Source organism: Sceloporus occidentalis, unplaced genomic scaffold (genome assembly GCF_023333645.1).
Source record: "Sceloporus occidentalis isolate IW3139 unplaced genomic scaffold, rSceOcc1.0.p SCAF_7, whole genome shotgun sequence".
Taxonomy (NCBI): domain Eukaryota; kingdom Metazoa; phylum Chordata; class Lepidosauria; order Squamata; family Phrynosomatidae; genus Sceloporus; species Sceloporus occidentalis.
This window is the reverse complement of record NW_028316987.1, coordinates 37,446,033-37,461,077: the sequence shown is the minus strand read 5'-3', so window position 1 is coordinate 37,461,077 and position 15,045 is coordinate 37,446,033. Positions and strand designations below refer to the sequence as shown.

Here is a 15,045-nt window from a genome sequence, read left to right as displayed (position 1 = left end):
TCTTCTACATTTTGTATAACAGAATGGTGTGTTGTTACCATACTATATATTTTGATCTGTATGAATACTGTAGCAAGGGACATTTTATTTTATCCTAACATGGGACACAAGCTGGCTTACAAGAAGACTATAAAACAAGAAAGCACTAAAAACCTGATAATAAAATTGTTAAAACACAATTATACAAGCTATCATATTAAAATGCCATTTATCTTAAAATGTTAAAATCATGTAAAAACATAACAATAAAGATGAAGCACACACAGAGAAGATACTGTTCTGTGTCCTCAACATGACGAGACTATCAAACTGATGGGATCAGGGAGAAGCCTTCCAGTGAGGCTCTCAAGCGTTGGGTAGAAATGTAGAGCCTGGGAAGATAACAGAAAAATTTGGGAGAAAAACATTTTATTCTGTTTATTTTTTTAAAAATGGAAAATTGTAGCTTGTGGAATATTTTCTTTTAGAATAATGAATATAATATTTAAGACATTTACTGTCCCCAAATTTTTTTAAAAAACATTATAATAGGAAGACTTTTATGTAAGACTGTGTACAGTATTATTACTATGCTTGATTTTGGGCTTTCCCCCCCTCAGTTCTTTTTTACTGGAATGAGTGTTTTTAGTCTGGTTTATGCTGTAATGAACTCCTAAAAACAAAAATAATTCTTCTTACTTTATTAATGTTAATGATTTGTTTGAGTTGTACTGGACATTTTTCTTCTCACCTCCTCAAACTGGCAAAACCAAGGTAGCTCCTTATAGTTCATATTTCCCTTACTATGGTGACCTTGTAGCTTCCTTCACCACCAAAGCATGAAATTTTTAAAAAGTTCCATTTGTAATTATATTCTGAATAAATAGTGTGTTTAATACATCAGAGATGATAATCTTATGCCAGAGAGTCAGTGTGGTTTAGTATTGGACTAGAACTCAGGGAAACCAGGGTTCAAATCACTGCTTATCTATGGAACCTAAAGGATGCCTTTGGGCAAGTCACATGCTTTTAGCCTTAGAGGACGGCATTGGCAAATCCTCTCTGAATAAATCTTGCCAAGAAAACCCCACAATAGATTTGCTTTGGGGTCACCATAAGTCAGAAATAACTTGAAGGCACACTATAACAATACAGTAACAATTTTATGCCAAACTAAGGGGCAAAACAGATGGCCCTGATCTGGTGCTTTGCCATGCCAAAAAGAACTGGCACAATGCTGCTACTATTTAGAGTGGTAAAAGGGCACCCTTGGTGTGGCGGTGGTAGCTTTTCCACATTTCATCCAGTCGGTTGGGCGGTGTGATGTTGACATCAGGACGGTCAGGGCATGCGGCATGCCATGCACCCACTCCACACTGATGCTGGCGTTTTATGCTAGTCTGTTTAGTCCCCAAGTTATATATGATGCATTTTATATTTAACATGAAGTCAACAAAGGCTAACTCTAGACTCAGGTATGTTCATATAGGTAGGTACAATATTTCAGATAGTCTTACCAAAGTCAAAGCCAATTCTTACTGCTACAAAGTAGCACTGTACAAGGTCTGAACACCACATTCATACCCTGAGGTAAAAGGAAGGTAACAACAACAACAACAACAAGTTTATTGATTAGTCAACTGACCATATCAACAATAAAATACATGATATCAAAATACATACAGGGATAAAACTGAGTCACTCCTTGAACTCATATAAAATTAACTAAAAAGTTAAAATTCACATAAATAAAAGCACATAAAAGTTAAATAAAAGCAAATCTAATAAAATACAAGATAAGATATATAAAACAAACACACACAGGCAGGTTACACACCGCCACTTCTGACGCACTCCATGCGTGCTAGGGTTAGGAAGAGTCGCCCCTTCCTAACCCGCCCCGCACACTAGATGTAAATTCTCTCCAAAAAGAAAATGGTACAATTTAGCAATAGGATCCCAATTGGTCATTCTTACCAAAAATGGGGTCTCACCTTGTCATAAATACAACAATCAAACAGGATATGTACAGTATCCTCAATGGCTGAGGCACCAGTCAAGGGAAGGTAGTTACAAGTAACATGTTGGTGATGCTTTGTGTTCTGTTTTCTGATTTCTAGGATGACAGCGTAGCTGCGAACAAGATTTGAACATTCTGAAATATTGCTTTAGCAACAAAACATTAATGATCCATAAAAGCCTTGATACCCTTACCATCTCTCCATCAATGGACTATGCTTGGCAATTATTTCAGAGTGTTAATTTTTAAAAAAAAATTTGGTAGAAGAAAGAGGATGGTTAGCAAAGGAAGAAACAAAAATAATCAAGCACTGATGAGGAACTGGTACTGAGCAGACAGGCCACATTAGCATGGGCTGAACCCATGCTATTCTGGCCCTGGTGCTCACCCAGGTCACTCTCCAGGTTGGAGTAGGGACGGGTGGGTATTTACCCACCCGTCCCTACACCAACCTGGGACCCGCTACTGGTTCGTGTACCTTACTTTGCCACACAGTAGCTGGTACTGAGACAACCCCCCCCCCCAATTGCCCTGTCTGATGTGGAATTGAGGTGCCTGGGTGCTTCCATGTGGACAGGTGCCCTGTTTCTGCATCAGAACTGGTGATGGTGGGATTCTTAATACCAGCGATGGTGTGGCAAGGTAAGGAGTTTGAGGGGCCATGTAAACAGATGAGTCAAATTGATCCAGAGCTAAGGCTGTTTACCCAAGGATCGGGCCAGGTCCACCGTGTCTGGTCTGTCAGGTTTGAGCCCATTCTTGGCCCTGAGGTTTTGGCCTGCATCATCTGAACTGGATGATGTCAAGCCAAGGGGGACACAGGTCTTTTGGCAAATGCGGACAACCCCTGTGTCCGTATTTTAAATTGTTCGAAACCAATTGCTTTCTAACTCAATTCTGACTATGTAGACCTCTTTGCAGAATAGCACTGAAAATCATAGGAACTACCCTTTGTATTGAATCTGTCTTACAGATCTCTGGTGTGTAGTAGCTTTTGTTAATGGAACATTGTGTTATGCACAGTTATGACCTTAATTAGAACATAAAATCTCATGGAATTTGAGCTTTTAAGTTCTGACTGATTTAAGAGTGTGTTTACATTACAATAAATTTGCTAGCCTTTATTGCAATTTAAGTAGATTCCATCCAACACATTACCATATTACTGTGATCCTAAGAGACGTTAAGGTGAAGAGCTTAAACTAAAGCACACACAATGAGAACTGGTTTATTGCCTCCTGGGGAAAATGCTTTGAGATTACCTATATGGTCATATCTGAGTTAACATATTTTACATATATTATACATAGAGCAAACATATATTCCCTGAAGCTGAATTCATAACAGATACAGTGCCATTGATAATGAGTAATGTGGGTGCACAGCTGGTTTTTTAAAAAGCATGTAAAGATTATGTTTCTGCAAATATGTTTTAGCTTTGTGAAGTTTGCTGCAAATGTTCTGAGACTTTTACTGGGTACGTATGTCTATTACTGCATTAGATATAATATTTCCAATCTCTTATGTCTGCATATTTTGAAGAACAAGCAGGATTTCCTGTTAAGGAAGCCCTTTGATAGCTGTGCTGAAGGAAGTGGCATGTGTGAAATCCTGTCTTTCCGGAGATTATATCAGTGATAAGTGTGGAATGCAAATGTTCTTTAAGCGGAAGTGTGTGTGTGCTACATATGCCTGTGTGCATTGACAACTTACTGTAGTCCACAATTCATTAAGTCAAATTTCCATAGTTCTCCATTAAACTGTAGGAGGCAGGGCAGAGGCAAAAGAAGAAACGTTTACTGAGGAGGGATTTGTAATGGAGGGAAATGCCTTGGGCTCCATAATAACAGCCTGTGGCCACAGAGCTACATGCGTTGGGAGTACCACGTATGCATCTGGAAGTGCGGCCGAAGCTTCTACTACAGCCAGCCTACTAGCTCTTTAGGCATTCTGCACTTCTGTTTAAAATAAGCCATGTGAACAGCTGTAGTAAAACATTTTGCTCTTTCCCTCCTCTCTCAGTGAGTTATATATGAAACTTCAGTGTACAAGACTGAGGGTGAGTCCCAATAATCTATGTGCAAGAGGTCTCAGCAATGCATATGACTGCTATCTCACGAAGTAAGCCATAAATCAGTCTAGTGTATGCACATACATGGAAGTTGCTTTTAACTGGACATTAGGAAGTCTGGCAACCATTACACTGGATTGGATTAACAAGTGGGACCTGCAATAAATGGTGCAGAAGGAGTCTATGTTGCCTGGGCCAGGGCCTTATTTTTTGTTTTTGGACACCATATGGGCTGGTAAAAATGTGCAAACCCCCCAAAATAAAATAAAAACAAAACAAAACTGGAAGTGGCTGGAAATACGTTTTTAATTTTGGAGTGGTTTGTTATTGTTTTTTAAATGTTAAAACAGTCCAGGGGAGCTCTGTGATCTATTTGAATGGATAGCTGCCTCTCCTGCAGGCTTCCATAATGCATACAGTCCCAAGGCCACATTTTATATTTTAGTTTAGAATTCAGCACTTGTTCAGAATTTTTCTTCTGAGGTTTGGTGCCTTCTTTAGGTGTCCATCTCCATTGCCAACTTTCTTGATTTCCTGACCCCTACCCCCTGTCAGTCTGCATTCCACACCTACTGTTTACGATGTCTTTTAATACACTCTCTCTAGAGCTCTCTCCTAAAGATGTTTTGTACTTCTGCAAATCTTGTGTTTCCCCCAAGTTTCCAAATACCACCTTTCTCTGAAAATATGGTGACATCTTTGCTATGCAGCTTTAGTTTACAATCAGCTAGCAAAGCCAAAGCCGAAATCAAGATCTAAAGTGGGTTTGTAGAAGCAGCACTGGCAAGATGGTCAACCACAGCCCATGGTTTATTTTATGTATATTTGGTTTGGTTCTGAACACTGATTAGCAGTTTGGTACATTTTAATAGAGCCTTAGGTAGCAGTATTGAATTTAATGAGTTATAATTAACTGTACTGGTGTGTGAGTTTTAATATACAGTTGGCCCTCCTTATCCACAGATTTTTTATCCATGGATTCAAGCATCTACGACTTGGAAATATTCCAAAAGAGTATAAATTCCAAATAGCAAATCATGATTTTTCCATTTTATACAAGGGACATCATTTTATTATGGCACTGTATTTTAATGGGACTCAAACATCCACAGATTTTATTATTCATGGGAGGGTCTTTTAACAAAACCCCAGCAGAAAACAAGGGTGAACTGTATGTTTTAACTTGGTTTTCATTTCTTTCTGATTAATTTTAACTTTTGCATATTGTGGTTTTTAATTTTTTTAAAAAAAATTGTATAGTTTTACCAGTAACAAGTAGGTTATTTAGGTTATTATGTTGCAGGTTTAATTCAGTCTCTTTACTAAGGGGAAGTTCTTTGACATCATGACGATTCACTTTGGCTATAAGCCTGATATAGTGAAGTGTATTTTTGTATTCTCAGGAAGCAGTCCTTGGAGTAGATGACAAAAAGCAGCACTTGGCACCACACACTTTGGCATGTTTGTCAGTTGTTGGGAAGGATGTCTGTAATTCAGTGGCTTCACTTTGAACTAAATTGCTAGCTCATGGACGGTACAAAAAATTTCTTGCAGCTGGGTGCAGCCACAAAAAGCTTAATTCCAAAGGGGGAGTGATGCCATAATTACTTGGGGTTCTAATGTCTCAAGGCTTGTGTTACATGAACAAGGAACTCCTAGAATTATAGCAAGATCAAGCCAGCTTCTTCCATGAAGATTGGTGTTATATCCTTCCACAGTGGCAATCAATGCCAATACATCTCTCTCTTTCTCTGTATATGCGTATGAATGCAGGGAAACATATTTTCACATTTATATGATCTAATTTACTGTGCTTTATATATAACAGATAATCAAAATTCAGCACACCCATAATAATATCATACCCCCCCCCCACATTGTCCCTCTACCATCCCACTTTTCAGCTGTTTTGGAAACATCCCAGTTTCTCTGTCCACCTTCCACTCTTCCCTTTTATCTTACTACAGCTTACTTCAACTGCTGCAAAATGAGGTTAAAGTTAAAGAGTAATTTTTACTCACTTAATTCATCAGGCGGGAAGGAAAGAAAAGGGGCAGAATCTTGCCCTTCTCAGTAGGCTCAGGGAAAAGAAATCTGCTGCAGCCTCTCCTAGTTCACAGGTTCTTCTGCATTAATAGCTTTTGCCATTTTGACCACACTCTTGACCACAATTGTCCTGGTTTTCATCTGTGAAACCTTGGAGGGTATGCAATACTGTGAACCAGAACCAAATTGTGAGTTCTGGTTCCCAAATAGAAGCAGATGAGCTTTTTTTCTATTACGTTTCTTAAGTTTTACAATTAAAGATTTCTGGGTACAATAGCATAAACAAGATTACAGTGGGCTTTTGGTATCCACTGTGGTTTGGTTCCTCGATCCTCTATGGATACGAAAATCTGTGGATGCTCAAGTCCCATTAAATACAGAGGTGTAGTAAAATTGTGTGCCTTATATAAAATGGCAAAAATCAAGGTTTGCTTTTCAGAATGTGGAGTATCTTTAAGCAGTGGATGATTGAATCCTTGGATAAAAAATTTGTGGACACAGAGGGCCAACTGTAATTAACAGCATAGGGAAAGAAGAAGGAATTAAAATATTATCAGACTGCAAACTGGTATACGTGTATTATGTGTTGTACTTTATTTAAAATTCCTCTCTCCTCTTTCATCCTATATGAACTCATAGAGGCATAAGCACAGAGCATGTTTTAAGATTCATAACAAAAATATATAATTTCTCTTTTCTGCATAAATTTGTTTATGATAAGTATGTAAAACCTAAATTGGAAGAATGCCCATTTGCTTTATCTTTGGCATTCTACTCCACATTAATTACAGTTACACACGGTTTGATTTCTATAAGGGATACTCAAAGGGCCCGTACAGATAAGCCAAAATAAAGCTGCTTCGGGTCACTTTGGATGTATGCTGTTTAAATAACACACACATCTTAAGAGACCAGATGCTGCACCAAAGCTGTGCTTCAGGCCTTAGGACTAGAGCGTGGCTTTGACGTGGCTTCTTGCCTCTTAGGGCGCATGCATCATTTAAACAGCATATCTCCAAAGTGACCTGAAGCAGCTTTATTTTGGCCTGTCTGTATGGGCTCACAGACACTTCTGGAATGTGTGTGCGTGTGCGCGCGAACACACACATGCATCCATATGTATGTGTATAAAAACTGAGCTCCATTATTGAATGTATATTCAGTGTTCAGGTACATAATGATGATGCTGTAGTTAACATTTAAAGTTATAACTGAATAAAGGGTATTTTTTTATTAATGGAAGGAGGAAAGTATCATCAGTACCTTTTGCTTTTGTGTGTTTTGATATGGATTGAAACTCTCTTCTCGCTGCTTTATTTCCCCAAATATCTAATGTTCCTCTTTCAGCACACATCCTGGAGTGCTCCCTATTAATATTTCTATATCCACCAGTGGTATTGATGCCTTGACCTACAGTCCTTTCCTCTTCCTTTTCCTCCTGTGGTTGTTATCTGCACTATCAGAAATTAAAGTGCAATAGAGGCAGGGACTTGGGTTCTTTAAATTACTGCATAAAACAGTATTTACAGTAAGCATCTTTCCTTCCTTCCTTCCTTCCCTTCTTTCTTTCTAATAGCTACAGTATAATTTGTAGCTCATTTGATTTTGTTTTCTCATGGAAAGGTTTGGTTTGCATCGACCTTATTTCTTTGTGATGTTTTATTGCTGTATACTATTGACTGTTTATAATTGTGACGGTTTATAAAAATAACAATAACTTTTCTGATGGAAATGGATGACTTGTGACCAGAACATTGCTAAAGTTAATAGTTCTAATCCAGATAGGATTTTTGATTTCTAAAAAGAGGCATGGCTTTTTTTTTCTTTGTTTGTATCCTCATAAGAACAATTTTGACATAGTAACTGTAAAAATATGACAATGACAATAGCAGAGAACAAAAAAGTTATTTTGTACTGAAAAGTGCAAGTGAAGTTCTCAAACTAATGTTCTGAAAAATATGATGGAAAATTGAGTTCTCTAGTGACTTATTAGGTGACTTTCTTTGGCACACTGCCTAGTTGCTAAAACAGGTTTTTGTGATGGAAATAGCTTACAAGCCTGTGCTGTCTGCCAACCTGCAACATTTCCTTATCTGATTAATTAAAACTAAGATTTGGGCTTTGGGTCTAAACCTTCAACATAATAATAGCTAATGCTAACCATAGTTTGCGATCAGGATTAGAAGCTTGCAAAAGTTCCTATTCTGGACAGCTAACAAGGGTGCAGACATTATGTTATCTTTTGCATGTAGTTTTTCTCATACATTCCAATGCCATGATGTATCGGTGTATTTTACTGTTGGCCCTCCGTTTTCATGGAGGATCTGTTCTGGACCTGCAAAATTGGAGACTCGCCAATATTCAAGCCCCATAAGCTTGAATGTGGCACGTGCCCACGAACAAGCGCCCCACTGAAAATTACAGAAGTCGCCCCTCTGTGAATATTGAAGACCTCAGACTTCAAGTCCACAAGAAAGGAGGGGCAACTGTACCAGTACAAGCAAATAAGAAACAAGATTTTAGAATTAGTTTTTCTTCCATTTTTTCATGTTCACCAAGTTAAGATTGGAATGGTTTAGGCCCTGAACAAATGAGCCAGGAAAACATAGGCCGAGTCCATGCTATTCTGTCAGGGGTGCTCACCTGGGTCAGTCTCCAGGCCTGTACGGGGACAGGCAGGTGGTTACATGACCATCCCCATGCTGGCACAGGGACCCACTATCAGTGCGTGTTCCATATTTTTCAGTACTGTTGCTCCTACTGGGAAGCCATTTGTCACCACATCTGATGCAGAAACAGGATGCTTGGCTGCAGCCACATGGTCAGTCATCCCACTTCCACATCAACAAGGAGTTTCCCAGTAGGAGCAATGGTACTGAAAAGTTAGGAGCATGTGGTGGCGTTCGAACAGCCAGGGTTTGTCCCAGAGTTTCCAGGACGCTCCACAACAAACCAGGTTATGATCGAGGGTAAGGACTGTTTACCCCGGGGTTGGGCCAAATATGTCCATATATCCCATTGTGCTAATTTCTTTTCTTTTCTTTTTTTACTAATAGGGTGTTCTAACCCCATAATTCCACCATGTTATTTTCTCCCCCTATTGCTGGACGTGGCACAATCTACTCTGCCTTCTTCTTGCTGCATATATAGACCAGATATAAATCCAAGTGATCCTGCCCAAATCTGCATCCCTGCCCTGTAAATAATTCTTTAAGCCACAAGAAGTGTTTCTCACTTCACCCAAGAGTTGTTTCTACTAACTTCATTCTTCAGGCAATACTACATTACCTTTTTCCTGTGCAACCTGTTTTTAAGCCTTTCTCATGGCATAAAGAGCAAGCACACCATGTTTGAAAAGCCACAGGTTTAAATTCTCTGATGTTGCACCTGCAGTTCTTGAAAAAGATCTGTTCTCTGAGCTGACCGAATGGAAAAAACCCATTTCGGCATTTCCCGACTGATTCATAATTCAGAGCAGTGGTTTCAGACCACAATATGCTTTGTATCCCTAGATGCTTTGTTGAAAGGATTATGAGCACAGACCTGATTCAGGATGTTTCATCAGCCCCTTTGGGGCAAGTGCAGACAGCGGCGGCAGTGGGGTGGGTGGGAAATGAAAGGGCTTTAAAAAACAACAACTTTGGTCTCTAAAAATCTTGTTATAGTATATGTGCAGTAAAGGCAATGCATTAATTTCTTAGTGCTGCCCTTAAAATGTATTGGTAAACTCCCTATGCAAGAAAACCTTCTCCTCTGTGCTCTGGAAAGGTAGTCTTTATGTTACTTGTCTCTCAAGAGAGTATAAAGAGGCATCCTGTCTACATATGGCTGTGCACAACTCATAATTCTTTCCTTTTAGGGTTGAGGAGTGCTGAGTTTATTGCTGGCTATTTATGCTGCTTTAAATTATGAGCAACACAAGAAATTTAGCTGAGATTATCTGGAACATTTTTCTTTAAAATATGAATTCATTTGAGTCCTCTGGATAGTCACAGAAGACCTTTAGTGGAAATAGAAGCATCTTTCCTTGCTCATTCATCGTTAGACTTGAACCCCCAGTCACCTTCATCAGTTGTTGTTCTTCTGAAGCAAGTTAGAGGAAGGACCACAACTCATCACCCCAAAACAAAATATTGCTTAGGATGACATCGTCTCTTTTGCTTTGTGCACAACACAGAACAGATGAACCGTGTTTCCTGACTGGAGCCTCTGTACTAATACACATGTTGATAATATTTCATTTAAAGGGCTAGGCTGCCCAAAAAATATTACTGTAGTTCAACCTTCACTCTGTCTTTTATCCCCAAGACGTTTATGCTGTGTTGTTCCAAGGCTTTATACACTTAGAAATCATCTTCTCCCAAATCTGGTCTCATACTGAACTATTATTCTCATCTTCATTCCACAGTGCGTTGTCATTATGCTTTAGAGCAGTGGTCTCCAAACTTTTTCAGGCTACCACCCCTTTTCCTTTTGGGCAGCAACCTTAGCGCCCACCCACCCCTAGTGCACATTTTTTGATGTTAAGTCAAGACTTAACTGGCTCCCTCGGCTTAGTAATGGAGATGAGCACCGCCCACTACAGTTGGACACAACTAGATAATCTTGTTAAGGGAAAGCCCTTAACTTTACCTTTTCTACTGAAAATTCAGAACAACCAGCCTTGGTTGCTGCTCCCTTTGCATCTAGTCACTTTGGGAGCAGCAACCAAGCAGCTGGTTAAGCAGTGACCAAGAAGCTTCTTGCTTGTGTTAGCCTTGCAGCTAAGGCTGGTGCAGCAGAGAGGCTTCTTGGTTGCTGTTGACTGGCTTCTCAGTCGCTGCTTCCTTTGCGCCCTGTCATCCTGGAGGCAGCAACCGAGAAGTCTCTCACCTATGCCAGGCCCTGCGGCAAAGGCCAGTATGGGCAAGAGGCCTCTTGGTTGCTGCTCAGCCAGCTGCTCAATTGCTGCTCCCAGGGTGACCAGGTGCAAGGGAAAACTTCTCTCCAGAGAGAAGGGACTCTCAATCCTTCATCAGGGCAGAGAAAGGTGCAGCCAGTGTGTGTGAAGGGGGTTTACAGAGGCCACATGCTCTGGACTGGAGACTGCTGTGGGTCGGAAAGGGAGACATTTTAACTACAGGACCTCTTCAAAGACAAAAGACTCTTTCTAAGAACTGAGCACAGATACTCCTTCCCCACAGACACCTTCAGGTGTCCACTCTCCTACAAAAATAGTTTCTTCTACTACCTCTGTCGAATGAAAGAAAGCAGGAGCAGCAGTGCAAGCCCAACCTGCTAACCAAGTCCCAGCAAAGCTCACAAAGCTTAAGCAGGGTCCCAAATTTGAAAACTTCTTTTTGCCACCACTTCTCCCCCACCACCATGTGCTCTAACTCTTTGCTCCAGTCTGTCCCAAAATGGTGCCACAAAAGTCATGCCCTGTGCCTAAGCCTTGCACAGGTTTTCCAATTACCACTGCTAGTGAAAGATGCCTGTAAGGGACTGAACTCACATGGGCAGGCAAAGAGCAAGAGACATCACCACACAAAATGATCAGCAAGGCTGTGTGATGGTTTTCTGGGGACCCTGAAAAGACATTTAATGTAATCCTAATCTCCATCATGGTCCTAAAGACCACTGGTTCCCCCTTGTCTTTCCTGCACACCATCCTTCCACCACCCCCAGGGGAGCATATCACCCACTTTGGGAATCACTTTTTTAGACCAAAGCCTGGAAGCAGTTACAAAGTATTAGTTAACTATAACTAATTCCTTTCCCCTGATTACAAAAGTGTAACTATATCACATTACCGTTCTAACACAACAATGGATAACCATACTCCTTTTTACATGCGACTGGCCTTTTCATTACTTGTATAGGTGGGGTATGACCTCACTAAATGCTTGAACAAGGATATGACATGGTTCAAGTTGACTTATGTCGCGCCTTGTGCTGGATCTCAATGCTCCATTCTTGCAAAAAGAATTTTTTTAACCAAACTTTGCTTTTAATGGGCTGGTCCTGTTAAGGAGTGCTTCACATTGGTTGCAATTTCTTTTTTTAAAAAGTCAGGGTGTGAAATCCTCTCTCATCCTCAAAATAATGAGCCCAAGGCTTCTTCATATAAGACTAGATCATAGTTTGAAGTTACATCCACACTGTTTGGGGCAGGAGAGGGAAGCTGTAAAAAGGACTGTGGATATCTAAATATATAAATCAGATAAATAATTGAGATTTCCATATAGCAGTATTAAAATTAATCTATAACATGCTTTGTCAGAGCTGGTAAGTACCGGGTTGGGGGGGGGGGGTGTCTCTCTGCTCTTTCTTTCTGGAAGCACAATAAAGTTTACTATCACATGCTGGGGGGTGGTGGTCTTTTTTTTCTTTTTTCTTTTAACTACTCCATACCTGATGTTTTGCTGAAATAACAAATAGGTTGCCTTCTTTTCTTTCCATCTTCTAGCAGGTCCTGTCAGGGTTGCTAGATAATGATTCCCTTCAGATCTGCATAAGCCTACCACTCTCCTCATAGAAATATCTGCACCTCTCCTCCTCCTCCTCTCTCTCTCTCTCTCTCTCTCAGAATGCTCATCAGAAAATGAATGCTAAGCAGATTATATCAGTGCCTAAGCTTCTTAAACACCTCAGACTACTTGGAAGTATGCAGAAAGGAAGTGATAATGAAACAAAGATCAAAGTCAGGATAGTTAACTCCTGCAGTCTACTACAGGATTATGGAAATGCTAAATAAAACTTCATAAGAAAATATTTTATTGCTGTTAATTTAGTACTAATCAACAAGCTGGGAATTTGTGTTGAATTTATATTGAATTTATATTGAATTGCAACATGTACCTGGAATTGGGTTAATACAGAATCCAGTTAAGGCCTCAAATACTTGATTGGCTTTCTGTATTGAAATCAGATATCAAGCATCTTGATGACAATGCAGTGATCAGTAGGAGCCAGCATGGGTTTATCAAGAATAAATTCTGATAAACTAATCCTTTCATCTTTTTTGATCAGGTCACTAGTTTAGTAGATAGTGGGAATGCTGTGGATGTAATTTATCTGGATTTTAATGAAGCATTTGATAAAGAAACCACATGATATCTTGATTAGCAAATTGATTAAATGTGGAATAGATGGGAACACTGTCAGACGAATCCATAATGGGTTGGAAAACCCTGCTCAAAGAGTTATCATCCGTGGCTGTACTTAAAACTGGAAGGAGGTCTCATGGGAGTGCTTCAGGCTTCTGTCCTGGGGGCATTAATCTTCAACATTTTATCAATAATTTAGATTATGAAGTAGAGGGAGTCCTTATCAACTTTACAGATGACAGAAAACTGGGATGGGTGGCTAATACATTGGAACATGGGAACAAAAGACACTAGATAAATAGAAAATTGGGCAGAAATGAATAAAATGAAATTCAATACAGATAAATGCAAAATTCTGCATCTAAGCTTCAAAACTCAAACACACACTTATAAGATGAGGGACACATGGTTTGGCACTACTACATGGGAAAAGGACCTTAGGATTATTGTTGATCATAAGCTGAACATGAGCTGCAGCAAAGAAGTGAATGAGATTTTAGCCTGCATTAATAGAAGCATAGTTTCCAAGTTGAGGGAAGTAATGCACATTTTGTGCATGTTAGGCATCATCTGAAGTACAACATTCATTTCTGAGGACCTCATTTTGAGAAAGAGATACACAATTTGGAGCATGTTCAGAGAAGGGCAATAAGGATGATAAGAGACACAGAGAACAAAACATATGAGGAAAGATTGAAGGATCTGGGCATGTTCAACTTGGTGAAGTGAAAACTAAGGAGTGACATGATTGCACTCTTTAAATACCTTAAGGGCCCCAACTGAACATTAGAAGGAACCTATTGACAGTAAGGGCAGCTTGGAAATGGAACTAATAGCCTAGAGTGATAGTTGGGTCTCCTTCTCCAGACATCTTTAAAGAGGTCGGAGAGATACCTACTGAGAGTGCTTTAGTTTGAGATCCTGCATTGAATGGGGGTTGGACTCAATGGCCCATTGAGCCCCTTCCAAATCTGTGATTCTATGATTCTGTGAAAATGTCAACGAGAAAGCCTCTGTTCTGATATGCTGATTTTATATGTACAGTAAAAAGAAACATACAAACATATGAGCCTCCATCTTCAGTCTGAAATTGTTCTTGCTCATTCATTCAGATGCTCATTAACATGTGATAGAAAAGGCTGATCCAAGGCTTTCATTCCAACCCCCATATGTGTTATCTGCATGATGCCTGTGTATGGAGGGCCCTACTATATGTGCATTCCAGGAATATGGAGGGATCCAGATTGGTCTCTATAGGACACTTTGACTGGAATTGTATTGGCTAGTCCCAACTAAAGTGGAAGTATTCAATCAGTTTTTAATTTAAGCCACCATACAGGTAAATTGAGTCTTGTTAGGACTAATAGGATTTAGGCCATTGTGTGTTCATGTTGAAGTGTTTAGGTTCTACAGATAAAGGGCATTTAAATACATGGAAGTTAGGTGTGAACCCAAATCAAGAGCCCTGGCAGTGCAGTGGTTAAATGCTTGTACACACCACAAGTTGTGAGTTCCAGCCAGGGACTCAGGGTTAACTCCACCTTGCATCCTTCCGAGGTCTCTAAAATGAGTACCCAGCTTGTTGAGGGAAATTAGCTTACATATTGTAAACCGCTTACGGGGTGTTTACTGTAAGTGTACTGATAAGCGGTATAAAAATGCACTTGCTATTGCTGTTGCTATTTCTGTCTGTAAAATTATTTTGTATTTGAATAAATGAACAAATAGCACCACATCCATACATAGATACAATAGATGCACAGCTCTCTGCCTCCTCCCCCCCCCCCCCAGTGTGTGCATGAACCACAATTGTCCATGGGCAAAGAATGTGATAATGGGTT

The 15,045-nt window shown here is 39.8% G+C and overlaps 1 protein-coding gene across 1 annotated transcript in view; it reads left to right on the top strand.

Moving 5' to 3' along the window:
* Window positions 1–15,045, top strand: part of BMPER (BMP binding endothelial regulator) — a 231,281-nt gene that overhangs the window by 93,223 nt on the left and 123,013 nt on the right. The window lies entirely within an intron of this gene.